The sequence below is a fragment of the Pinus tabuliformis genome, chromosome 6 (assembly GCF_031772625.1).
Source record: "Pinus tabuliformis cultivar Carrire ecotype Pingquan chromosome 6, CPIR1, whole genome shotgun sequence".
Classification (NCBI taxonomy): Eukaryota; Viridiplantae; Streptophyta; class Pinopsida; order Pinales; family Pinaceae; genus Pinus; species Pinus tabuliformis.
Window position 1 is genome coordinate 1534793547 of NC_142292.1, and position 27988 is coordinate 1534821534.

Genomic DNA, 27988 nt, shown 5'->3' on the forward strand with positions numbered 1-27988 from the left:
ACGTGTCTTGTTCTTCCATGGTGGATTAATAAATTTTAACAATTAACACCAAAATGAATCAAAGAGGGTAAACTAGGCATAAATTTTTACCAAGAAACTATGAACTGCAATATACAACCTTGGAGAACCAGGTGTTTATGTACAAGCAAGGGATCTCCCCAAATGTTGTGTTCAGTCTATCATAGTGTATAAGGCATCTGACTCAGCTACCTATGGAAAGGATAGAAACCTATGGTGGACTTCCAAAATATACTTGATGGTACGTGGAAGTGCAATCTGTGTTAGTGCTATCTAATGCTTAACCATGTGATGAGATAATTCCCATATACTTTTGATGCATGGAGCACCATCCAATATACCCAGAGGTATGTGGAGAACAGTTTGATACACTTACATACGTGGAACATGATATCAGCCCTAGAATGCAACGCTAGAAAAATGACAACTTTTATGTTTAAAGACATTGGAACATGTCTCTAGCTTAGACCTCTAGATGTTTGCACTAATTTTATAAATGCTCCTTCAGTTGATTCGATAAATTTTAGAGCTTATCTTGATTTAAATTTCAGTTTTCAAGGCTCACCACAAATTTCACCTGAATATCCTAAAATGAAAACTAGCATGATAAAATTAAACTTTTCATTTCAATGAAAATCTATATATGGGAGGGAAGAGAACAAATAATATGCAACATACAAGATGCAACAAACAAGATTGTTAAGAAATTCCCCTAATGCAGTTTTCTTAAGTACAATTTCACTCACTAAATCCTAGATGCAATGCATAATGCATAATATTTTTCTTTTTCAATTCCACTTAATTTTTAGATGAAAACTAAGATATTTTCGTAATTGCTGATAAAAAAAACTTCTCAGAATGACGACTGAAACACCAATTCCTTCAAGCAATCAAATGATCAAGCAATCAATTTACTAATGAATTAACGACAAGAAGAAAGTAAAACCCAAACAAATTCTTATCATAGGCACTCAAAACCAAAAGAAAACAAGTTGAAGGATTCTAAGAGGCCTAAACACACTCAGGGACACAAGGAGGACTAACTAGAATCAAGTCAATCAGAGAGAAAAGCATCAAAGGGAATTTTTTTTCATGGAACAAGGGTCAGTGTAGGTACAAGGAGGCTACCAATGCTCTACAACGCATGTACAAATAAGGCCAGGGTGCTCTGTAATTCTCTATCAGCATACTAGGGGTGCATTGATCAGGGAAAAGGGAATTTCCGACACAAAAAAAAATGCAGCTCGATGAAGGGTCTTCCTAGGGTCAATTCAAACTGAGTGAGATACTTTAGGTTTGTTCAAGAGGTGTAACAAGGGAAAAAGTGTAGGAAACCACTAAGGGAATGAATTGGTCCATAGTATAGTTGCTATTTTTTTATATGTAATCTACAACTGCAGACAAAAGTATCTTCCTTAGACCTAGTGGCTTGGTCTATAACAACAGAAAGCAAAGACTATAAAGTTTTCCTTAGAAGAATTGGAGAATGGAAATATGCTTACTTGTGATCTGTCACAAGCTCTTCTCTCCTCTTGGATTTTTAGCTTCAATCGTAGCTCCAATTGCTATAATTAGAACCTGCATAAATGAAAACACAAGGAAAATATATATGACATCTATGTAGTATTATCCAATCATTATATTCAATGGATTAGCATAGCATTGAAACACATGTGCATAAACATAACATAACACATGTAGCAAAACAATATACTCTTTGCATTAATATGAAAGGGAGATATTTTAGAACCAAAAGTGGAATTTGATCTTGTAGAGATCCTCCCAAGTTGACTTGTCCTTCCTTGCCACAATGTACACCTCAAAGCCACCCTAATGCATGGGAATGATATCTCTCTTATGATCAAAGCAGTAGCATAAGGGTATGATTAGTCTCCAAAAGACAACCTCTATCTTGTGGATGGAAGTAAATATATAGGAGAGGATGGTAGTTTAGGAATTCTTATCCATTTACCAATCTAGGCTTGAGATCCACTCTTAATGGGAGGATGAGCTCAAGGGATAAGAGGTGAAAAATCCAAGGTAGGGGAGGATAAGATTCAAATTTATTATCTAGGGTAAATGGTTGTAACAACTCTTGGAAGCTTCTAGAAGAGGAAGCTTTGGGATTCTTTTTATTTTTCTCAAATTTCTATAATTAGCGCACCCCAAACAAAGGTAAACCTGTTCTAATCAGAGCAGGTGTAGAATTGAGCAACCTGCCACTCAAAGCAAGTACCTAAAGGGCCAGGGAGCGTTGGGCCTTAAAAGCACTAGAATGTACCAATCAAGGACAAACACTTAGGTATTTGAGAGAGTCATACGTAGGGATTTGTGTAGGAATGGTGCAAAGGTGTTCATGGATGTTGATTGATATAGTTTGTAGGTCTATTGACCAGATGTGACAAAATGACCTATAACATCTAGTCCAAAGATGACAGGGCTAACAAATTCATTGAATGCATCCAACACATCGGCTAGTAGGTCCATGACATATTGGACAAAGGAAATGGATAAATTTGTAGAAGGAGTGCCTTGTTAGGGCCCACTGCAAGCTTCATCCACTCTGATATGGGCCTTACCCCATCACTAAGGATGTAGGAGAAAATGATTTCGAGATTAGTATTCCACCGTTATTTGGCTTAAACCTAGTATTCAATGTGGATCAGCTACGACCATACATTCCCCCATTGTTGGACACACCCAATGTTGTTGAGTAGCTAACACAACATAGCTTAACCCAAGCTACATCGAATAGAACACATTTGATAGGATCATGGACACACATATAAATAAAACTTGCTAGCAGAGGATCCAACTATATCAAGTTGTCAAAGTAGGCCAACTCCTTCACCAGGGAAAGTGGCTCACTAGGGACCAGGTTCACCAAAAAGTTTCTCACGTCATGGAGGCTCTACATGCAATGGGGACCATTGCTTCATAAGGGGGAGGAATGATCTAGGTGGATATTGGTGGCCACTGCCTATTCCACCTAACCCCCTGATGCAGGTGCATTCAGCCCAAGAAAATCAATGTAATTTAGTAGATATAGGGGGTCTTGTGTTTTAAGGAAGTTGGTTTCCTAAGTATTGAATTAATGTAAATATTTAGGCCTTTTGAGTGATTTTAATGAGAATAGGAATTAATTAGATGTTGTGAGACATATTTGTAAATGTTCTCGAATGTAGGGGAACATGAGAGGATTAGGATTAGTTAGGAACTAGTTTGAAGAAACTATTGAGCAACTGAAAAGTAACTGAGGAATAGTTCCTCAACTGTAAAGAAACTGCTTCTAATGTATTGAAAAGAAAAAAAGATAGAGGTTGGAGAATTTAGTTAGCTATTTAGCTAGCCAGCAAGCATGTGAGAGTGTGATTTGTAAGCCTATGGGCAGAGTATAAAACAGGGGCCATTGTAATCAGAAGATGAGGCCAAGATAGAGGAATTGTATTGTTTTGTGTTTACATATTCAGAGATTAATTTAAGACTGTGTGAAATGTGTGTTTTGAGTATTGAAACATAAATTGTGTGTTAATCAGAGATTAGCATAATAAATATATGCAGGCGGTGCTTGGCGGAATACACACGGAGGAGAGGAATGAACCGTAAGTTCATAATGGACCTTTGAATACATTAAGGGATTAACAAATGATTTAGGACGAGATCAATCAAAAGGAGCGTGAGAGGGTAGTCCAAAAGGAGTCGCGCAACAAAAACAACAAAGAACAGAAACCATTAAAGAAACCCCGAAAACCACAAAAACCTGAAGAAAATGGCGTAAAACCAAAGTAAATAGGTGAGCGGAGAAATGAAGTGTTAACGCTCAGCAGCCATTGGATCTGGAAGATCAACGATAGAGATTAAATCACATCGGCAGAGTCCTTTTAAAAGTTATCGGAATCAAGCCTTAAAGAATTGCAATGAGTGATGGCCAATCGATCGTGGACAGTTGGATCGGGACCAGATCAATGGTCATGATTTAAAATTGCAATTAGAAGTCGGAGGTGCCAAGAGACAACGACAGTGATTCAGCGATGTTGTGATATCATCGATAGTGATAAATCGACTATCGAAGTTCGGGCTTATCGGCTGATGAACAAAGGAAGGAGCGATGGGACAGACCCGATAAGGCAATATGGGCACAGTTAATGTTATTTGAAGTCTGATATCGCATTATCACTTATCGAATGCGAAGAAGTCATATGTAAAGAGAGCTGTGGGGATGCCGATTGCAATCAGCAATAAAGGGTGCATCGGGAAAAGAGTCAACCTGTACAAAAGTTGGAAAAAGGTATGTTTGTGCATGTTTTTATGTGTATTTGGTTATAAGGGTACTACAATGGATTAAAGTGCCGATAGAAGGGTTTTTCCAATTATAACCCAAAGTTATAAAGTGGGTTTGGATATATGCGGGCTTAAGGGGTAAGCGAAGGATTATAAAGGTTCTAAAGTGTTTTAACAGTCCCGATAAGAGAGATTTGAAGAAGGTTTTAATAAAAGGGACAATGAAGGTTGTGAGGAGGAAAATTGACCCGATAGGAGGTTTAAGCGTGGTGATTGAGTTCCAGTAAAAAGGAACTGATGAAAAGGGCCTTAACCATTGTTGGTTGAAGATTTGACTCCTTAGAGAGTTAAATACCTGAGAAATATGTGTTTATGCATTGTATATGCATACTGTGGGTGTAAGCTGGGTAAGCCTGGCATTTATTGGTATCAGAGCAAGTTAAAGCTCTTGGACAAAACTTAGAACAGAGTTATGTTTTAAGATGTTTATGCAGGCAAGAGGAGATCAGATTTTAATCTGACAAACAATAAGAACACAGAAGAAGGTAATGTGTATAAGTTAATGAATGAATGATAGAGACTACGGTGGGAGATTGTAGTGGTTCCAGTAGAGGCTTGGAGAAGACAAGAACAGAGGATTCCTTGAAGAAAAGTGAGAGCAAGATTGCTTAGTACAAGTTCTGAAGGAAAGAGGACTTGGAGAACAAACAGATGACAATCCATCCAAAGTGCAAAAGAATAGGAGAACAAGATCATACATAGATCTTTGAGGTAAGATAGTGTGTTTTGTTTCAAATTGAAGTTGAAGATTGTGATTGCAGATGAAGTACCTCAGCAAAGGACAGCAAGAGAAGCTATGAGAGGAGAACCCGATGTGTTCTTGAAGGCAGAGTAAGGAAAATACTCTGAAGGAGAAGTGGTAGTGAACCTGAAGAATGCAATTGAAGGTTGGGTAGAGAGGATAAGAGTATTCTCAAAAGGGATCTGAGAAGCAAGCTTTTGAAAGCTTGGGAATGGTCTTGTTTTAAATATCATTGATATCTAGGTAACAACAATTAGTGAAGCATCTCAACAAGAAGATCACAGCCTTAAGAGCAGTGATGAAGGAAGCCATTAAGGGTTTGTGAGAGAGTGTAGTCAGAACCTAGTATTGTGATTGAAATACAAAAGGATAGTTGTGTTCTTAAAGGGTGCAGGTGAGTTGAAGCCTAGAAGGAGCAAAGAAGTGCTCAAAGGAAGTTCCAGAGGTAGAGAACCAAGTACTTGCCAAAATACCAAGTGTAGAGGAAAGCTTGGTGAGGTAAGTTGCAATAAGGAGGACTTTTTGTTGCAGAGGCTTAGTGCAGCTCATAATGAGATTGAGAAACCCATGAAGATGGAGAAGAAGGTGGCTACTGATAGTCATATCAGAGGTTCTGAGGAAGACCACAACAGAAGAAAGATGAAGAAAGAGGTTGCCAAGGCAAATGGAAAGAGGATGAGTCAAGAAGAGTTTGACAGAGAGAAAGATGAGATAGGTCTCCAAATTTAAGTATTGATGGAGATGTTGCAGAGAAATGACGAAGTCCAGAAGCATGGTTGGACCATGAGAAGAAGCGTGAAGTGGCAGAAACTACAAGAGAAAAGAGATCGGCTGGTGAATTTAGAGCTGGCATGGGAGTTGAGAAAGATTGAGTAGATATTTGTTCAATTGGAATAAAAAAAACTCAGAGAAGTTGAGTTAGAAATGGAAGAATCCATTTGTGAACCAGAACAGGGTGAAGTTCCAGGTGAAGATGAAGACTTGAGGACTGAAGCTTCAAGTGAGACCAAGAGGTCCTATGGTGTTAAATTTGATAATTTGTGTACTACTGTAGGTGGAACACATGAAGAAAGACAATTTTCTGATATTGTCATAAATAAGGAAGAAGATAGGCAGAACCTAAATTCTGTTCTAAAATAAGATAGTGAGGATTGTATAGAACTTTTGGGAGAAATTCCAAGAGAGAAGGCAAATTGGTGGCATGAGTTAAGTCTTTTCGAAGAAAGACTAGAAGACCCAAAAGTAAGTGTTCATATTGTAAAATTAGAACTGAATGAGAATGAAGGAGTTCACTACAATAAACAAAGACAGGAAGACATCATTGGAGCAGATGATGTGAAGGAGAGACTAGCTGACAATCTCATGAATTCCTTTGAGAATTCAAAACAACATACTGAAGTGTTGATAGAAGAGGAGAAAACAGAGCAACATACTGATGTGTTTCCAAAGGAAGAAGAGGCACAGAGGGCTTATGATTTTTATTTTAACATGTGTTTTATGAGTGCAGGTTTAGTTGCAGATGTTAGAGGAAATTTGGCACATATGGGCAGCCAAACAAAAATGGAAGAAAAGGAAAAGGAGAGACAGAATTTGAATTATGTTTTAAAGAAGAAGGATAAGACAGTTAGGTCTCATGAGGAAGATTATGCACAGTTGGAGGAAAATATTTCTTTTCAGCATATTGCTAAAGTTATAAACAGAGGGATTTTGGCTTATATGGGTAGCCAAAAGCAAGCAGAAGAGAAGGAAGATGTCAAGCATACAAATTTAACGCTTGAAGAAGCGAACAAAGAGATTTTATTGTTTTTAATCTATTAAGAGAGTTTGAAACAAGCCATGAATTGAGACCTCAGGTAAATGATTTAAGTTTTAGTAATTTTGATGGAGAAATGAGGTTTTTTGTAGAATGTGTAGGTAGAGATGTGAATGAGGAAGATTCAGTCAGCCCAGAAGAATAGATGAAAGTGTCACGTAGCAGTGACAAAGAGAAGAATATAAATGTACAGGAGGATATGACAAATATGTCTCATGCTAAAGAAGGATCAGTCTTAGAACTAAAGGAGACTGAATTGACTACCAGGGTTAGTCAAGAAGCTGAAGGACAGCCATGGAATGTTATCAAGAAAAAGGAGGAGATTTATGCTAGAATTGACAAGCAGCATAGTGATGAGGTGTTTGAAAGGAATAAGGTAGAAAGTGAATTGCTGAACTATTTGCTGGAAGCATCTGAGCATGAGAAAGGGATTGCAGACATTGGTAGAAGAATGTCTCAAGTTTTGATTGAGAAAAAAGCATATATTAGTTTGCTAAACTATGTTATGTTAACTAATATACAAAGTAATGTGAGTGAATATGTTAATGTAGTCAGGGAATTGGAAAGCAGTTTGCTTTTTGAAAGTAAATTTGTAGACAAAGAGTAGCAATTGGATATTGCAGAGGGAGATAACTTCAAGAATACTCAGGAAGTTTGGGTGGCAGCAATATCTATAGCAGTATCTAGAGAAATTTCAAGAATAATAACAGAAGTTGAAGTAGAAAAAGAAGAAGGAAGTAATCAGCAGTTTAAATATGAAAGAACAATGTGTAGGGAGATGAGGTGGCAGAGTAATAAAAGAAAGATTTGTTATTAGCATAGGATTGAACTGCAAGAGGCCATAGATGAAATATGGGATTTGATGCGAGTACCTAAGAAAATATATAGTAGATCCAAGCAAGTAATCCATTGTAAAGTTGGATGGAGGGTGAAGAATGTTGAAGGTAAAGACAACGGAGTACTGCAGCATAAGGTGTGGAAGCCTGGAAGGTTACAACCAAAGAGAGATGAAGACAGTGAAGTTGATGGACAGCAACAAACAAAAGTTTAGGACCCTGGAGGTTTCCTATTACCATATGAGAACACATGATCAGGAGATCATGAATGTTTTCAAGCTTGGGAGTCTGATGCAGGAGCATTCAGCCCAAGAAAATCAATGTAATTTAGTAGACATAGGGGTCTTGTGTTTTAAGGAAGTTGGTTTCCCAAGTATTGAATTAATGTAAATATTTAGGCCTTTTGAGTGATTTTAATGAGAATAGGAATTAATTAGATGTTGTGAGACATATTTCTAAATGTTCTCGAATGTAGGGGAACATGAGAGGATTAGGATTAGTTAGGAATTAGTTTGAAGAAACTGTTGAGCAACTGAAAAGTAACTGAGGAATAGTTCCTCAACTGTAAGGAAACTGCTTCTAATGTATTGAAAAGAAAAAAAGGGAGAGGTTGGAGAAGTTAGTTATCCAGTTAGCTAGCCAACAAGTCTATGAGAGTGTGATTTGTAAGCCTACGGGCAGAGTATGAAATAAGGACCATTGTAATCAGAAGATGAGGCCGAGATAGAGGAATTTTATTGCTATGTGCTTACATATTCAGAGATTAATTCAAGACTGTGTGAAATGTGTGTTTTGAGTATTGAATCATAAATTGTGTTTTAATCAGAGATTGGTATAATAAATATATGCAGGCGGTACTTGGTGGAATACACACAGAGGAGAGGAACGAAATGTAAGTTTGTAATGGACCTTTGAATCCATTAAGGGATCAAGAAATGATCTAGGATGAGATCAATCAAAGGAGCATGAGAGGGTAGTCCAAAAGGAGTTGCGTAGAGAAAACAACAAAGAACAAAAACCATTAAAGAAACCCCGGAAACCACAGAAACCTGAAGAAAATGGCATAAAACCAAAGTAAATAGGTGAGCGGAGAAATGAAGTGTTAGCGCTCAGTAGTCGTTGGATCAGGAAGATCAACGGTAGAGATTAAATTGCATTGGTGGAGTCCTTTTAAAAGTTATCAGAACCGAGCCTTAAAGAATTACGATGAGCGATGGCTGATTGATCATGGACCGTTGGATCGAGACCAGATCAATGGTCATGATTTAAATCGCAATTGGAAGTCGGAGATGCCAAGAGACAGTGACGGTGATTCAGCGATGTTGCGATATCGCCGATAGCAATAAATCGACGATCGGAGTTCGGGCTTATCAACCGATGAAAAAAGTAAGGAGCAATGGGATAGACCTGATAGGGTTATATGGGCACAGTTAATGTTATTTGAAGTCCAATATTGCGTTATCGCTTATCCGATGCGAAGAAGTCATATGTAAAGAGACCTGTGGGGATGCCAATTGTGATCAGCGATAAAGGGTGCATCGGGAAAAGAGCCAACCCGTACAAAAGTCGGAAAAAGGTATATTTGTGCACGTTTTTATGTGTATTTGCTTATAAGGGTATTACAATGGATTAAAGTGCCGATAGAAGGGTTTCTCCAATTATAACCCAAAGTTATAAAGTGGGTTTGAATATATGTCGGATTAAGGGGTAAGCGAAGGATTATAAAGGTTTTGAACGGTTTCAATAGTCTCGATAAGAGAGATTTGAAGAAGGCTTTAATAAAAGGGACAATGAAGGTTGTGAGGAGGAAAATTGACCCGATAGGAGGTTTAAGTGGGGTGATTGAGTTCTAGTAAAAAGGAACTGATGAAAAGGGCCTTAACTATTGTTGGTTGAAGATTTGACTCCTTAGAGAGTTAAATACCTAGGACAAATGTGTTTATGCATTATATATGCATAATTTGGGTGTAAGCCGGGTAACCCTGGCATTACCTCCAGTCGATTTCATCAGTTTCCTTGATTATAACATCATTTAGTATTTTTTCTTGTCTTAAACTTTGAGAGTTGTTTTGACCCCCTAAATGACATTTGTTTTTTTAGGTCTGCAGCAAGCCTGTAGCCATAGGCACATGCATGATTCAAATCCTATATTACTTGGAGAGGCATTTCTAATGAGGTATTGTATGTGCTAAACAGAGATCATATGACCAAGTTAGACCCTGGGAAGTTTGCTACCCAACTAACCCTAATGGGGCCCAAAAATCTTGGTGTTTCATCTCCTAGGGTTATGGTTTTGGTTGTTTATGGTTTCCCTTTGTTATTCAATAATAAAATTCCCTTGAGCCTCATTGTATCACAGTTCAGAGGCATGTAGCTGCCACATCTCTTCTTAGAGATAAGCTACCATCGCCCGAGCTAGTTTATTGCCATTCTATATGTAAGCATATTTTAGTTCTTTGATATTAATGAAATGAAGATTTATATCTGCTGCATATTTGTGTTTATGTTTATATTTGTATTTTGTTGCGTTCCTACGTAAGCTTGGATCACCACCACTAGAGAGCTCAACCTTGGGCTAGATCATAGAGATATCATTGATCAAATGTGCTTTATTGGAGTTATGACACACACACACACACACACACACACACGTGTGTGTGTGTGTGTGTGTGTGTCATAACTCCATTAAAGCACATTTGATCAATGATATCTCTATGAGCTAGCTCGAGGTTGAGCTCTTTAGTGGTGGTGATCTGAACTTATGTTTATATATATATTAACATGGACCCAGGGCTTCGAGGGCCAACCTCAAGGTTGTTCAGTGCTCATTGTAACATTTTTTCCAAAACACAATGTCACCTATATAATTTGGCACTAAGCCCTTCCACGATGTCGACGATGTGACCATAACCATGTGACCTTATTAAGATTTGTGCTTAGCCCCTTTTCTTTGGAAATGTGACTATTTCGTGTGACTTTGTGCTAGGGGTCCATGGTTTTCCACATGATGATGTCAGCATGACATCATCATGCCATGTGGCAGCCTGTCATGGGTTCCATGTATCACCCATTTTGACCATTTGACCAACCAAAAATTGCCATTTAAAATTGACATGTGGCAGTCCAAGGAGATACCATGTCATCCTATTGATCTCACCTCATATGACCAACCAAACTACGTCATATCATCTTTGCTACCACATCATAGCTAACTATGCATGAGGACATGTAACCATGTCATCCAACCAATAGATGTTACATGTCACTTCTGGACAAACCAATGACCTTGGTTAAACTTCACATATGTTATACTATCTTCCTTTCAAATTCTTCATCCAACTATTATATTCGTTCGATCTAAGTAATATACTTGGCCTTAAATTATGTTAATCTTCATGCAAGTTTATTTGATATCCCATTTATTAGATCAATGAACCATAGATCTACCCAGAAGATGCACACTATTTAAAAAATTTGGTGATTATGGGTTTTGGCCCCATAGTTTAGGTATTTTACTAATTTTTATCTTCAAATGGCCATAACTTCTTGATAAGCCCCAGTATTGCAACAAGAATGTTGCAACTCCCAAGGCTAACAACTTAAATTATCAACCCGGGGTTCATACAAACTTAAGAGGTGTTAACACTATATGTGCAACATACAATGTGTCCTTATTTCGTTGATCTAATGTAATGGAGTGAATGTCATGAAATAAAAGCCTAAACTAATTTCAGAAATGGAAATGTTACTTTGAAAAAAAATTAATGCTAGGAAAGAACAACAATTTGTAATTCAAATCCTAAGAGCATGAATTCAAATAAATAGGCATAATCTACTTTGTAAAAAGGCATGTCCTAATTAGCATTTATTCTTCCTCAATCATGAATTTAGAGCCTAGGGGTTATTATTCAAGCCTAAGATACAAAACCCAAGCTTTTGGAGAAAATATGGGAAATTTTACACGTGCTACAGGAGTGCTATAGGAGGTTGCTACAGGCGAAACAAAATTGCTACATGAAAATAAAATTGCTACAGGAGGAGATAATTCACTTTATGACCAAGTAAATCAAATGAAAATGGGATGAGACAATTTTTTTTATTCATTAGTATGTATTATTTCTCCATTCCAAGTGGAATCACTCCAAAATACCCATATTAACACTTTCTAAAAAATAGCAGAAAATTATTACTCTAAAAACTAGAAATTGAAGAACTAGTGAGCTAGTTAACCTATCAAATGCCTAACCTAATGAAGTGAAAATGAATTGGATTAAAATTTGTTATTAATTTGAATTTTTTTATGACATAATCCAGGTGGAATAAACTCTATTTAAGCTCATTAACATGCCCTAAAAAATAACATAAAGTTACTACTTTTTACTATAAGGGACTTCCATAAATTCTAAATTTGTGAATAAGTACAAAAATCTAAGTAGATCAATGATTAATATGACCTTCCAAATTTTTTCTAAAGACAAATAATGCTTTTTTCTCTCTAAATAACTTGAAAAAGAACTCACTTCAACCATCTAACCCAATCCTACATCAAAAGAAGCATCAATACTAAATGCAGAAATAGGAAAAACAAGAATAAGAGATGCATGTGAATGAGAAGTGAAAAGAAGAAAGAAATATTGTACAAAAGGCTCTGAGACACCTAGGATGTCCAAGCCCAAGGATACTCAAAGTTCTATAAATGATACCAAGATTTATAAACTTAAAATGGCACCAGACTTCATTATTTGAATCAATCCAAGTACATCCCTGCTAGAAATGAAAGTGGAGCTGCAAAATACAAGTTTTCTCCACAAGAGGAATAAGAAATACATGCCCCTAGAGGAAAATTAAAATTATTACTTATACAAAATGATGAGGAAGAATTATCCTTGAAAGGAGGAAGATTTCCCTTCCAAAATCCCTCAAATAGTGGATCTAGTTCCCAACACTAGGAATCTACATTAAATGACAGGGAACACATTCCTATATTTTCTCAATCACTGGAGCTCCAGAATTTGTCAATGATTTCATGATATTTTGTTAATTTATTATCCAATATTGATCCTCTTGTAGTAGGGAGAAAGTCCCTATATTATCTCCTCCTCCAAATCTTCATAATCTGCCCAATATTCTCACAATATTCTACAAAAATAAATAATATTAGGCACAAATATGCAATTATCTCTAAACCTTCCTAACAAACATACTAAATCTAAAAAAAATTATTAAGTGTATAAGGAGATATTTAATATAGCCTTCATGTGCCTAAGAAATGTTATACGGGCTTTAATTTGTGTCTAATTTGGAGGCCCATCATACCCCTCGACTGAAACTGTTGCTCATCCTTTGAGCAACCTATCCATATTCTTTCCCTGTTGTTATTTTCTTATGCCTTGGATGACTTTTGTGATATTCCATACTAATGTGGGTGTAACCGTGCTTGTTGGATAACATTTGTATTTATCTCAATTTCCCATCATTCCTTTGATTTTCCCTCTCCTCTCATGACTTCAATAAAATTGTATCAATGTGGAACAAGGAGTTTCTCTTTTCTTCTAGAGGAGTGTGAGTTTTTATGGAAACAAAGGTAGAATAAATGTTATTTTTATGATGTTGAGGAGAATATACAATTCAACATGCAACCCAAGGCACTTTATCATTGATGACACAAACTCACTGATCTTTATTATTGATATTTAAATATGTGGCAGCTACAGAGTATGCTTTTGCGAATTGAGAGATATTCAAGGGTTTTCATGCCAAGTATTGGTGGAGAAAATTTGTACTTACCCTTTCCCTCATGATTATTTCCACCTTCATATGGTTTGAGGGAAAATTATGTCCACTACCAAGCTTCTTGTAGTACGCTACGACTTTGCTGTAGCACTTTTTGCAGAACATGTAGGTTCCTATGCAGTGGAAGTTGTTGTAACAAAAGAAGTTTTTGACGTTCTTATTTCAAGGTTGAGGGAATAGAAATTACAAGATGAACCCTTTCCCTATTCAATACACCATATTCTTAAGAAAATGCTCAACTAATCCAATTGTTTTCTCTTACTAGAATCCAAATTGTAAATTTGCAGAGTACTTTTTCTTGATGATTGAGGTGCTTTTGGAATCCTTATGCCAAATGTTGGAGATAAATAATTTTTACTTACTTTTCCTTTGAATATTTCCTCGTTTCCCAAGGATCTAGTGGTTGTTCTGGGCGAAATTTTCCTTCCTATAGCACTTTGATAGCTTCATGTAGAAAATTGTTCCTTCTTGTAGCAAATTTGTTTTTCCTATAACAGTTTTTTTCCTCCTGTCGAAGCTAACCTGAATCTTGTAGCAGATACTCCTTGCATGCCAAGTGGTGGAGGGTCCACCTTTTTATTCTTTTATTTTTATTTTTTATTGATTTTTTTTATTATTTTTTCTTTTTTCAAATTTTTTTCTTTTTTTTTCATTGCATGCAAAATAAACTCAAAGTTCTTTCAGTTAACTGAGTTGACCCTCACCTACCCCTTCACACTCATATTCCATCATGACTGAATGATTACATCCCACTTTCTCAAAGTCCTCTTCACTTATGTCTTGTCCTCTCCCCCATGTGTGTCTTGGTGGAAAAGTGAAGTTAACTGCTATATAACATCAAGGCTTATTTGCTACTAAGTTTGGCTATAAAAACCTTTTCCTTCATACACTTATAACATTTTTTTGAGATAAAATAAGTCTGTAAGAGAGGTTTTGAGATTGCATACCTAGGCCTTACCCTTGATGTACTTTTGTAGGTGTATTGAGGTTGTTGATATGACCGTTGAAGTTGTGTTTTGTGGTTCTAAAGATGCTAATGATGATCTTTTGATGGTTGTATGCTACTTCTGAGCAAACGTAATGGCTGAACTATTGGATTCTTGAGGTGTCATGTTCTTATTCTTGTTTCTCCATGCATTGGCTTTGCTTTGAAAATTTTCTCTTGAAATGTGCTTGACTGATCGAAGCTGTCACTATAGGTATTGTTGATGGTGGATCAAGATACTATTGTTTGATATGATCAGTGACCCTTTAGTAGCTCTGCAAAAGTTTTGTGGCTTCGCAAGGCCGAGGAGATGATCCCTCAATGATTCATGTTGGTCAATTCTTCATTCTTGTGCTTCCAAGTGTTTTTAATTGTGGCTCTAGAGGGATTTTGCAGATTGTTATAGGATTATGTGTCTTCCTATAGAGGTCATATAGACCCTCCTAAGATCATTATTTCCTTTAGGTGATAGCTTTTAAAAATAGTGATAATTCATGATTAATCTTTTGACAAGGATCAAAGGTTTTTTTGTGGTGGAAGGGATGGAAGAAGGGGTGAAAATGGGTTCTTTTCATGGATAGGGATGAAAATGAGAGTGGAGAAGAGGTCAAATTGTGTGTAAAAATAATTATGAGGCTCTGGTGGACCTATCTCAACATTTACTAAAGAATACATGACCTTTTGACCTCTTTCTCCAATCTGCCTCCCATAGCATTTCAGGACAACTTCCTGTAGCAGAATTGTTTTAGCCATATCTCTCAAACAGTAGATTGGATTGACCTAAAATTTTTTGTGCATGTTGCCATCATCCTTATACACCTCCCCATAAACAAATCTTGGAAAATGGATGCACAAATATTAAGAAAAATAAAAAATGACTATAGGTGATGGAGGTCGATTTATCGAAACGTGTGCACTAGAATTTGTCAAAATTTCTTGAGCATGTTACCATCATACATATGCATCTCCCCATGAAATGGTTTATCCAATGGATGCACTGTTCTAAATATATGATAAAAGCAATTTTCTACTTTGTCTATTTTGGCCTCCTGTAGCAAAACAGAGCCCTCCTATAGCATTTTAGGACAACGAGGAAAATGCATGAGAAATGTTTGAGAATAATGGGTAGATGTTGTAAATGGACAAGGGTGATGGATTGACATGGCCTTGGTCCTATTGGAGCATCTGAGAAAAGGAGGAGAAAGCCCAAGTTTGACTTCCTTTGACTAGATTTTTCACCAACTTTTTTCTTTTGGTGCTAACTTGTTTTTGTTGCTTGCAAAGGTTGGAGAGAACATGCATTCATCAGACAGAGATACATGAAGCAAATTTTTTTTTACATTTTTTTCTTTTTAGGCCTACTCGCTGCCTCAATGAGGTTTTCAACTAGTAGGTCTCCCTAGGCTTCTTAATGGAGGTTTTCACCTAGGATCTTTTCTTTTTCACTTTTTTTTTCTTTTTCCAGCCCATTGACTGCCTCATGGAAGTTTTCAATCAATGAGTCAATATTAGGCACATCAAAGGAGGTTTTAACTTGATATTTTAGTTTTCCTCTTATTTTTAATTTTTTTAATTTCTATTTCTATCCTACTCTACTTGAAAAACAAAATGTTTTTCAACTATAGGAATAATTCCAATGGAGCCATATGCACATCAAGATGATAGATAAACTCATGTGTAGGCTCGAAATATATTCTTTGACATGTACCTGAATTTTAGAGACCAAATGTTTTGACTTTGAAGATATCAAGTATTGTTGAAGAAGATACTAATGCTCCATCTTATTGACTTTCTAGAACCAAACCTCAATATAGATTTGATGTCCTTGGTTAGCCTGATCATATGGATCATTCTTCATGTCTTCTTCTACCCTGACATTCAAATATTCCTTTTTTACAGATTATTCTCTCGAACACATGGAGGGCCTGATGGTAAACATGAGGAATCTTTCTCAATATTTGATTTTGATGTCTGCTCTTCATCAAGTGTAGCCAATGATTCTTTGGTCTTCTCATTTGAATCTTCTTTTTCTGAATGTTGTCCTTCAATGATATCAAGAGAATCTCTTTTTTGCAATACTCTTACTGAGCTAAGATGAATACCATTGAGATCAAGAGGAGATGTTAGGAAGTGTTGTACCTTAGCGTTGTAAGTGGGTTGAGCTACTTCGTTGTGTGGGTTTGGAGATGGTGGTATAGGTAGTTGAGTGGGAGTGGATCTTTGAGATGGATTTGATTGGGGTTGTGGTTGTGGTGGAGTTGGATGGTAGGGATAACATGTAGTTGGGTATGGAGGATATTGTATATTTCTCCCATAAGGTCCTTTCCAATCTTATTTCCAAGATTGGTTTTGGGGTTGAGATGACCAAGGTTTCCAAGGAAATGTTGTGTTCCAATTACTTTGAGATGGGTGTTCATAACCTTGAAATTATGAATTAGGTTCTTGCATAATACTAGGTTGACTAGGATGCCATGGTCCTCTTGGAACTACATAACATAACAACTTTGGTGATTGACTTGCTCTGTTATCCTCTTGGTCAAATTCCTTCAACCTTGGTAATGATGGGCAACATTTAATAACATGTATTTATGCATGGACAACACAAATATCAACATCATATTTTTCCTCATCTTACATTCTTTTTCCCACTGGAAAAATCCGTAATATTTCATTATAAATATGAAAGATTACATATGTAGATGCTTTGAAGCATATGCCTACTGTTGCTGTACATCTTCTCAAAGATTTGCATATCTATGCTGTATATATGTCTGTTACAATTTCAATATACTGTGCAAAATTGGTGCCATTTTTGGCAATCCTCAGTCTATACAAAAAATAACATGTTATGCAGTCATTTGTCAAAAATCTGTTAAGTTATGTCGCCTGTTGACCCGCTGTAGGATATGTCGGGTCTATATATGGCCGATGGTAGAATTTCCGCTCCTGCTGCTCCAAAAATTCAGTAATTTCCCATAGCCCATTCTCCATCACCGCGGCCTCCTTGGAAAGCTTGTCAGCATTCTGGTTATGTTCTCTGTATATGTGAGAGACATGGATATGGTTAAAAGCTTCCTTTAGCATAAAGACTTCATCAAGCAATACATTAAGTGTGTGTGAGTGACATGTAGTAGCTCTATTGATCCAATTTGTTACAATCTGAGAATCGCCATATATGTTGATGCTGGTGCATTGATGACTTAATGCAAAATGAAGCAGATGACGGAGGGAAATGAGCTCAGAATAATTGTTTGTGCCGGCCCCCAAACCCACTTTGATGTGGAAGTAGTGTCTCGTGGATTTGTGAAGGATGATACCCCCACCGCAGCCATGCTCATTTGCTGCCCCATCGAAAAAAGCCCACGGCGTGCCCAGGTCAATATTAGGAGGAGGGGACAGTCGACGCTGTTTCGAGGGAGGAGGGTTCGGTAGTTCATTATATGCAGAAATGATGCCGGCTTCAATGATTGGCCACCGAGCCTCCCAGTCTTCGAAAATCATCCTATTCCTGGTCCTCCAGATAGACCAATTTACGATGATGGGGAGGTTTACGATCTTCGAACCTCTGTGTTTATTTCCCCATTCGATCCATGCGTTGATGAGATCAGTACCAGTCCAATCTCCCGAGTAATGAGTGTATGGTTTGATATTTTGCCATATATGCTGTACAATGGGGCATCGCATGAATAAATGTTCAGTTGATTCGGTGTCTGATTTACACAGCACACAACGCGAGGGCCCATATACAGCCCTGCGCTTGAGGTTTTCGCCAGAGGGTATTCGATTGCGGAGGACACACCAAGTGAACAATTTTGATCTGGGCGACGCTGATAGTTTCCAGATCTGGTGCCACCATCTGTCAAGCACCTCCGGCTTTCTGTGGATGATAATTTGTTTGTATCCTTCACGTGGAGAGTATATCCCACTTTCAGCTTGCTGCCAGATGAGTTCATCCGGCCCCTCCACTATCCTGATGTGGGATTCAGAGAGCGCAGCACAGTAATCTCGCCAGGGTATGTGCCATCTATTCGGTATGCCTAACTGTGCATCGGTTCTCCAGGCCTGATGGAAAATATCAGAGCCCTCATGATCTGCAATCTGTGCTAGCACCTTGATACCTCGGGAGTTTAGGAAAGCAATCAGATCTTGTGGAAGCCTGTGTCTGCCCCCACAGCCACTCCAGGGGTCAATGCCTATGCGAGCTCTATTTCCACTTCTGATGCGCCATACAATATTGCTTCTGAGGAGTGGGAGGGAGTGTAAGAGGGCTTTCCATATGGAAGAGATGCCTGTTCTGTTCCAGTTGGGAAGCCGAGCCCAATCGATGATGTCGAGAGGCCAGATGTACTTATGGTATGAAATGTCAGTCCATAGGCTGTGTGAAGTCAACAACGCCCACCCCATTTTGGCTGCTAATGCGTTTGCAAAGGATGCAAGATCCTTTAATCCCCAGCCTCCCCATTTCTTGGGAAGAGCAATCTTGCTCCAGGCAATCCAAGCAAAGGTGCGCTTCTCTTCCTTTCCGGCCCACAAGTATCTGTTGCAGAGTCTCTGAATCTTTGAGAGGATGTTCCGGGGGATCCAAGCCAATGCCATCCAAAAAACAGGGGTCGCTTCCAGAACTGATTTGATCAGTGTTAATCTTCCAGCTCTGGAGAGGTATCTGAAGTACCAACATGTAATTTTCTTTTCAATCTTGGAGACAAGCCATACCCAGTCAGCTATTTTTTGATTTGTGGGCTTTAGCCAGTAGCCGAGATATTTAAGACCCCGATCCAAAGGCTGTGTGGAAAAAGGAAAAGCCTGCTTTGCAGAGAATGATTCGTTTACAGAGGTGCCCACCAATGTGATGGAAGACTTCTCCTTGTTTACCTCCATCCCAGTGGCATGAGCAAACAGCTTAAGGATTCTGTTGAAGGATGAAGTGTCCTGTATACTACCATCAAGGAGAATAAGGACATCGTCCACAAACAGAAGATGGGTCAGAAAGCAATCCTCTGAAATTTTGAGTCCCCGGATGGATCCCTCCCTCTTTGCAGAGATGATGAGACGGCTGAGCGCTTCTGTTACCAATAGGAACAGGAGAGGGGAAAGGGGGCACCCCTGACGGAGTCCCCTCTCAGAGTGGAAAAAATGGGATGCAGCTCCGTTTATCAGAATACTATAAGTTGGTGAAGAAATGCAAGCCATAATCCAAGTAATAAGCTGATGAGGAAAACCCAGATGGATAAGAATCATCTTGATATAGAGCCAGCTGACTCGATCGAAGGCCTTGGAGAGATCAATTTTGAGGAGAATGCTTTTGAGATGCTTAGTCCATATGGAGTGAATGGCTTCCTGTGCAGAGCCAATGGCTTCATGAATCTGTCTATTTTCCAAAAAGGCAAATTGCTGAGGAGCAATGTGTTTGGATAAGATGGGTCTGATCCGGTTGGCAATGATCTTGGATATGATCTTATAGAGGACATTGCAGAGCGAAATGGGACGAAAATCAGCAAAGGATGATGGAGAGTCTGATTTGGGGATGAGAGCAATGAAGGTGGAGTTTATGGCATGATAGATCTGTCCGGTGGTTCTACTTTCCTCCACAACTTTCAAGATGTCCTCTCCAATGATGTCAAAAAATGCCAGATAGAACTCTATGGTCCATCCATCAGGGCCAGGACTCTTTTCTTTCTGAAACCATTTAATGGTGTTCTCAAGTTCATTCATGGTGACCGGCGCATTGAGGTCCCCCAAATCTTCATTGTTTACAAACCTCGGGAAATGAGAGGCCACTCTGATGATTTCAGCAAGGTTTGTTCCCTCCGGACATTTGAAGATACCTTTGAAGTAGGATGTGCCTAGACTAGAGAGCTTGTTGAATGAGTCTGCCCGGCCTCCATCCGGAGAGGGGAGGTTCCAGATGGTATTAGCCACTCTCCTCCCATTTGCAAAGTTATGAAAGAATCTGGAGTTTTCATCCCCTGCCTTTAGCCAGATAGCTCTGCTCCTCAGCCTGATTGATTCCTCCCTGAGCTTGAGGATGCTTTGCTTCTGCTTCTCCAGGTCAACAAGCCTATTCTTGTTTTCCACTGAGGTAAAGCCCAGGTTATGTTCATCCAATAGAGCATTTATGTCTGCTTCTACCGAGATGAGCAGTTCATCTTCCTTGGCCTTTTTCACCTTCGCCCACTCAATCACGATATGTTTGAGTTCAGTCAGATTTTTGACAAAACCCCTTGCCAGTGAAGGTTCCCTGCTGATAGGGTGGGCTACCCAGAAATCCGTGACAAGTTTAGAGAAACCAGGATCCTGCAACCAAAGGTGATTGAATTTGAAAGGGGCTTTGGGCTTTGGGTGGGGACCCATAATCTCCATCAGGATAGGGGAGTGATCCGATATTCCCCCAGTACCCACCCACTGCTTATAATGATGAAGATGACGCATCAGCGATCCTTTTATCAGAAAGCGATCAAGCCTACGGGCCAGAGCTGCAGACCCGATCCTACGATTTCTCCAAGTGGGAAGAGGGTGATTCATGGGGATATCAATAAGATCATGTTGTTCGAGTAAATTTCTCATATAGTCTGTTATGGAGTCAGCTTGTGCAGATGAGCCCCATGATTCACCATACCCCAAAGAGAAGTTTAGGTCGCCCCCTATGATTAAATTCTCCACATTCATCAGTGACCTATCGAGGAGGGTTCGCCAAAATCCTTCTCTCTGCTGACAGGGTCCGTAGATGTTGATAATACGCAAGGACAGGCCCAGGTCCTTTGAGAAAATGTCAGCTCCCAATAATCCCAGCCCTCCCCATGAAGAGTCCAATCGAATGGAGTAAGGGTTGAGTCCGATGGCCAGTCCGCCAGATCGTCCCATAGCATCCAGCCCGATGAACTGCCACTTAGGCGCAATCGATTTTAGGGCATGAGATATGGACTCTGCAGAACCCAGAGTCTCTTGAAGAAAGATGATATCCGGCAATTCGACCTCAAAAAGTCGTTTTAGGGCTAGTTTTTTAGGGGAACTAGCCAAACCCCTGCAATTGAAGGAAAGGCACCTCATGGGGGACCCCGCTGCAGGGGGTTTGAAGCTCTAAGGACCCCGACAATGGTGGATTGACGTCCCGAAGCAACTTCCGCCCCAGCACGTCGAATGGCTTTGTTCAGGTTTGATTTTCGACCCCTGGAGGAGGAATGACCCGGATCAGGAGGAATAATGCCCAGCCCTGAAAGGCCTTCAGTAATAGCAGATTGTGAGGGCCGGGGGCGGAGAGAATAATGGTGTGGAGGTTTTGATCCAGGGGGAGACACAGGAGGAGGAGATGGGGGCGAAGAATGTGCATGGGTGAGAGAAGGAGGGACGATAGAAGTAATAAGAGGGGGCGGCGGAATCGTGCACTGTGCCATCGTGACAGAGATTGAATTTAAGCAATCAGATGTATGGGAAAGAGAGAATGAGGGAGGAGAGAGATTTGTACACGATTTCTGGATTGCTGCAGCAGCTGCCCTTGTCCTTGTCATGGGAGGAGTGGTTGAGCCCTCGGTGTTAGTCGCAGGGTGGTGTAGAGCTCCTTGAGGTGCCGAAGCGCCCATCAATGGCGGAGAAATCTGAGGCGCAGATCTTCTAGGAGCTATAGGAGTGATCTTTGGAGTACTGTCTGCGCGATTGTTAAGAGGGCAATCCTTGTACAGGTGCCCCACTTGGTGACACCGGTTGCACCGAAATGGAACACCCTCGTAATCCAATATCTGAATACGCCTGTGCCTTCCCCATTGCAGAGTGATATCCTCCTCTAATCCTTCCCTGGTATCAAGATGCACCAAGATGCGAGCCATGGTTCTCCTTCGAGTGTCTACATAGGAGCGGTCGTGATCCAAATAGGTCCCCAGAGCATTTCCGATTTTGATGAAGGCCTCGTCATTCCAATATTGGCGGGGGAGTCCTGGTAACCTTACCCACAGTGGTCCAGCGGCGATTTGCTCCCTTTCAGGATCGAATAAAGGGGTCCATCGCTTCAAAAGTACGGGGGCCGTCTCGATGTGCCAGTATCGCTCGAGTACTGTATTCGTGTGGCCTTCGCTGGCAAATTGGAGGGTAAACCATCCACGAGGGAGGACCTCAACCTCTGGGAGCTGTGGAAGCAGGGAACCCCAAATCTCCTTGACCCATCGCAGCAAACGTTCGGCCGAGTATGTGCGCCCTCGCACGTGACCCACCAATACAGTGCAAGCAAGCGCCATAGTTTCCTCAAAACTTGGTGAATTTCCGAATGAGACCGTGGTATCCTTCCTTATGGCCCTAACGCACCTCGCCTTCTGCTTTTTTGTTCTAGGAGCAGATGGATGATCCGAGAGAGGGTTTGCATTACCCGCCGAAGATGTCCCGGGGGGACTTGAATTTACAGCTGGAGTACCAAAACATCCTGAGGGTTTTGGCCCATTTGACGCGGAGGGGATAGACGAATTTGTCTGCAGAGGCGGAGGAACCCTTGGTTCTGCATGCGCAGTAGGAAATTCAATCGGCGGGGATGGGATGTCTTCGAGAGACAGAGACACAGGAGATGAGGATGCGAGCAGGAAGGCAGTCCCAGGTGATAATGGCGGAGCCTCGAGACCCTGGAAAGGTGAGGCGAAGTTCAGCGAGTTAACCCTAGTCAAGAGGTTCGGTACCTGTGAGCCTCCAGCGGATGAAGATGCGAATCCCGAAGATGCTAGAAAGGGGTCAGCGAATACCGACTGTCCAGACAACGGATCCTCGGAATAGTCCACGAGGTCCGTTGCCGGTAGTTCCGCCATGTCGGCTAGTTGCCCAAACTCCCCGATGCCGTCGAGCTGTCGACTGTTCCGAAACCCTAGCGCCCTAAACTGAAAACCGATCCGGTGGTCCTGAGGCCGCGTGATGGAATGTTATCCGAAACCGTCGCGGTTTGCTGAGATGCGCGGTTTCAGATCCATTCCGCCGGTTCTTAGTCCACTCCTCCTCATCTTACATTCTTAACATTTCTACTTGTTTGCTTAGATTGCTAAGAATTTATCTTTTAAAGTCATCAAAAAAAATTTCAAGTTTAGCTTGACTTACCAATCTTGATTTTGATTTACTTACTCTTGCCCTTCCTCTTGATATGCACTTGCATATTTCACAAATTTCGTCAAATGATAATTGGTATACATCACCTCTACTCATGAGATCAAGGAGATCAATCCACTCATCTCTAATTGTTCTAAGTAAGAAGGTTTTTTAGTGCGTCATATCCTAAATGATGTAAATTTTCCCTCTTAACATTATACATGAACCTCTCTATTAGATCCTCAAGCCTCTCATATTATTTTGTATTCATTCTAAAGATTTCTTCTTTAAGACCATGATATTTATTTTTTCTACAAATATCTTTTACATATCATTCCATGATCTTATTGAATTAGTTCCTAAACTCATGAACCATTTAAGAGCTCTATCCTTCAATGTTGCCGGAAACAATCTCAATTTTTTAGCGTTTAATAAGTAACCATAATATTTACAAATAATTTCAAATTCAAAGAGAAAGGTTTCCGGATCCTCTTACATCATACCACGGAAGTTGGGAAGGAAAGATGGAGGGATGTTCTTCATATGAACATTGACTTCAATATCTTGAATGGGAAATCCAAGAGGATCTTCTTCATTATCATCATCTTCATCCATTTCTTCTACCTTCTTTGTCACCTCCTCTTCTTCTACCTACAAAAGTGGATGTGATGTGGCTCTTACTGCACCACGTGATCAAATGGGGATGGTTGGTGTTGGAGAAGTATTTTTATTTTATTTTTAATAAGAATGCTAATGCAATGCAATTTTTTTTTTTTTTGAAGTGAAATGTGCTTAATGAAAATCTTTTTTTTCTTTTTGCAGAAAGTAAAATAAATTATAAAAAATAATGCATAATTTGACACCTCCCCAAAAATGGTGCCAAAAGGTGATGAGCTTCGGTATTGCAACAAGAATGTTGCAACTCCTAAGGCTACCAACTTAAATTATCAACTCGGGGTTCGTACAAACTAAAGAGGTGTCAGCACTATATGTGCAACATACAATGTGCCCTTCTTTCATTGATTTGATATAATGGAGTGAATTCCATGAAAAGAAACCCTAAACTAATTTCAGAAATGGAAATGTTACTTTGAAAAGAAATTAATCCTAGGAAAGAACAACAATTTGTAATTGAAATCCTAAGAGCATGAATTCAAATAAATAGGCCTAATCTACTTTGTAAAAAAGCATGTCCTAATTGGAATTATTCTTCCTCAATCATGGATTTATTCAAGCCTAAGAGACAAAAACGAATCTTTTGGAGAAAATCTAGGCAAGTTTACATGTGCTACAGGAGTGCTACAGCTGAAACAAAATTGCTACAAGAGTCCTACAGGCGAAACAAAATTACTACAAGAAAAAACAAAATTGCTACGGGAGGAGATAATTCATTGAATGACTAAGTAAATCAAATGAAAATAGGATGAGACAATTTTTTTTAATTAATTAGTGTGTCTTAGGTCTCCATTCCAATTGGAATCACTCCAAAATACCCCTCTTAACACATGCTAAAAAATAGCAGAAAATTACCACTCTAAAAAATAGAAATTAACGTCGTGGAGGTGGCATAGTGGTAAAGTCAACCTCATCATGATGGACCGGTCTTGTGTTCGATCTCGAGCAAGGTCGTAGCTCATTGTGCGAGTAGTAACCGAACCGGGCCAAGCCCACTGCCTTTAAAATTAAGAAACTTAAAAAGGATAAAAAGTCGTTAGAAAACCAGGTACAACAACTTATCAAGAAGGTGATTTGGATGATCGTGCGCGCTGCCTCTGCGTCCTTCCCTCCTTCGGCCCTGAGGCTCCCAGCTCGCCCTCACCTGGCATCCCTGCTGCTAGGCTCCTGGAGCTCCTGTGCCCTGTTCCCCTCTGGACCGACATTTCTCTGAAGGCTCCCGCCTGCTAGCCCCTTTAACTTGCTTGAGTTTGTTCCTCATGAGCTCAATTGGCCCCTTCGGAGGCTCCACTAGAGGAGGCAGTGCAACAACAGGATTTTTCGGCTCTGATAAACTCTCTCCCTCCTCAGCAAACTCGTCCTTCGATCTCTAAGTTTGTCAAAAAATCGAGGGGTTACAGGAAGTCTCTCTCCTTCCTACTTTGCCAAGAATGGCTGCTCTTGCTCTTGCTGAAAAAGGTCTTATAGGACAGTTTACTGGTCTCTGACCCTCACCAAAAACAGTTCAGAGGTGGGTGGAAAGGAACTGGAAAGATAAAATACAAGGGAAAATTTCTATCAGATTTTGTGGGAAGGGTTACTTCACCTTCCACTTTGAGACAAAGGAAGACAAGGATTTGGTTTTCCACAATGCACCTTACTTCATGGATTCTAGAGGGTTGTACCTAAACAAATGGACACCAGACTTTGATCTGGAGCTGGATATCCCAAACACGGTTCATGTTTGGGTTCGTCTCCCTCACCTCCCATTGCATTGCTAGGGAGATAAATCAGTTTGTGCCATTGGAAATGCGGTCGGGAAATACATCGACCGGAGTGAGCCAAGAGATAGTATGCAGGCCTGCACCCAAATTTGCATTGAAGTGGATCTGGGCAAAGGTCTTCTTGAGGCCATTAAGCTTAAAGTTGACGACTGGTCGCACATTCAACAGCTCGATTATGAGCAGATCCCTTCCAAGTGTAAGGTATGTCACGAGTACGGTCACTTTGCTAATCTTTGTCCTAAGCTTTCTAATGTTGACAATAATCCGCAAGAGGAACAATGGGAAACGGTAAAAAAGAAAAAAACAGCCCTAGCCACAAGCTGCCTAATGATGCTGGACCTTCCTCTCATAACCCTCCCATCTCACTCAACCCTTCTGCCCCACCCTCTCCCCCTCTTCCCTCCTCCCCTCAAGCTCCTCTTTCTTCTGCCCGCCAGCTAAATCCCCTCCCTACTTCTCCCTCCTCAAATCCCTTTCAGGTTCTTTCCCTTCCTGAAGACTCTCCTGTTCATTCTGAGCCTCCCTCTTCTCCTCGTATCTTGGTCATTCCCTCCTCCCTCCCATCAGATCCTCCCCCTCCTAGAATCACTCGAAGCAATTCCAAAGATCATGGATCTTCTCTAGATGGTCAAAAGAAGCCGGGAAGAAAATCTTCCAAACAACATAGGGATGAGAACGCTAAAAAAGACATAGCTCTAGGACTCCAGAATCCTATAGAATCATACATACAAGGATCAATAGACAAGGAAACAACAAGTAAAGATAAAGGAGGGAGAGAAACTCCTCGAATCACACTTTTGAAATGATTAAAATACTTTCATGGAACAGCAGGGGATTAGGGCACCCCTCTAAAATCAATGCCTTAAAGGATCTTATAAATCAAGAGCAACCATCCATTATTTTATTGCAGGAAACAAAACAAAGAAAGTGAGAAATTGATAAGATCATTGTCCATCATAAGCGTTACACAGGATGCACATGCGACTCCAGAGGTGCCTCAGGTGGGATTACAACTATCTGGAATCAGGAAGAATGGAACAGAGAAGCTGAAGTGATAGAACAACATTGGATAAAGATAGTGTTAAGGAACAATAAGACCAACCAACAGATTGTAATCTACAACGTATACGCCCCCAATCATTATAAGGACAAAGAAGCCTTTTGGGATTCCCTCAACGAGAACATAACAGAAGAAGACAGTGGCAATATTATCTTAGGGGGCGATCTAAATTTGATTTTACATGCCAATGAAAAATGTGGGGGCAGCTTTACTCCCGATCCATTCAGAAATCAGCTGGAAGCAATAATGCAACATGGTGATCTGATTGACATCATAACAAAAAATGGAAAATACACCTGGAATAATTACAGATTGGGTAGTAGCAACATTATGGAGTGACTGGATCGGTTTCTGGCTAACATCTCCTTCCTTTCCTCATATTCAGCTGTCAATGTCTCCATTCTGCCCTTCGCTGTCTCAGATCACTATCCCATCATTTTAACTATTGATTCGTACAGCCCTCTTGGGCCTCTTCCCTTTAAGTACAATCACATTTGGAGCAATTATCCAGAAGCCAAAAGCCTGATACAGCAAACCTGGCATCAACACATCGAAGAATCTCTAGGATTTATATGGGAGAGAAAATTAAAAAATGTGAACAGAGTTCTCAAAAATTGGGCCAAAATGCAATATGATGAACCAAGAAAACAAAAAAGAGAGGTAAAAGCCGAGATCAAAGATTTCCATTCTACATTAGAAAATCAAGAGTATCATCAAGTTGAAAAGAACCAAGAAGAAAAGCTTTATAATCAGTTATGTAGCATCAAAAGAGAGGAAGAAGAAAAATGGCGTATAAAATCTAGGCAGACTTGGCTGAAAAGTGGAGATAAGAACACCTCTTTCTTTCATAAGCAAGCTACTGTTCGGAAAATTAAAAACAACATAACAACCATCATAGACAATGCAGGGAT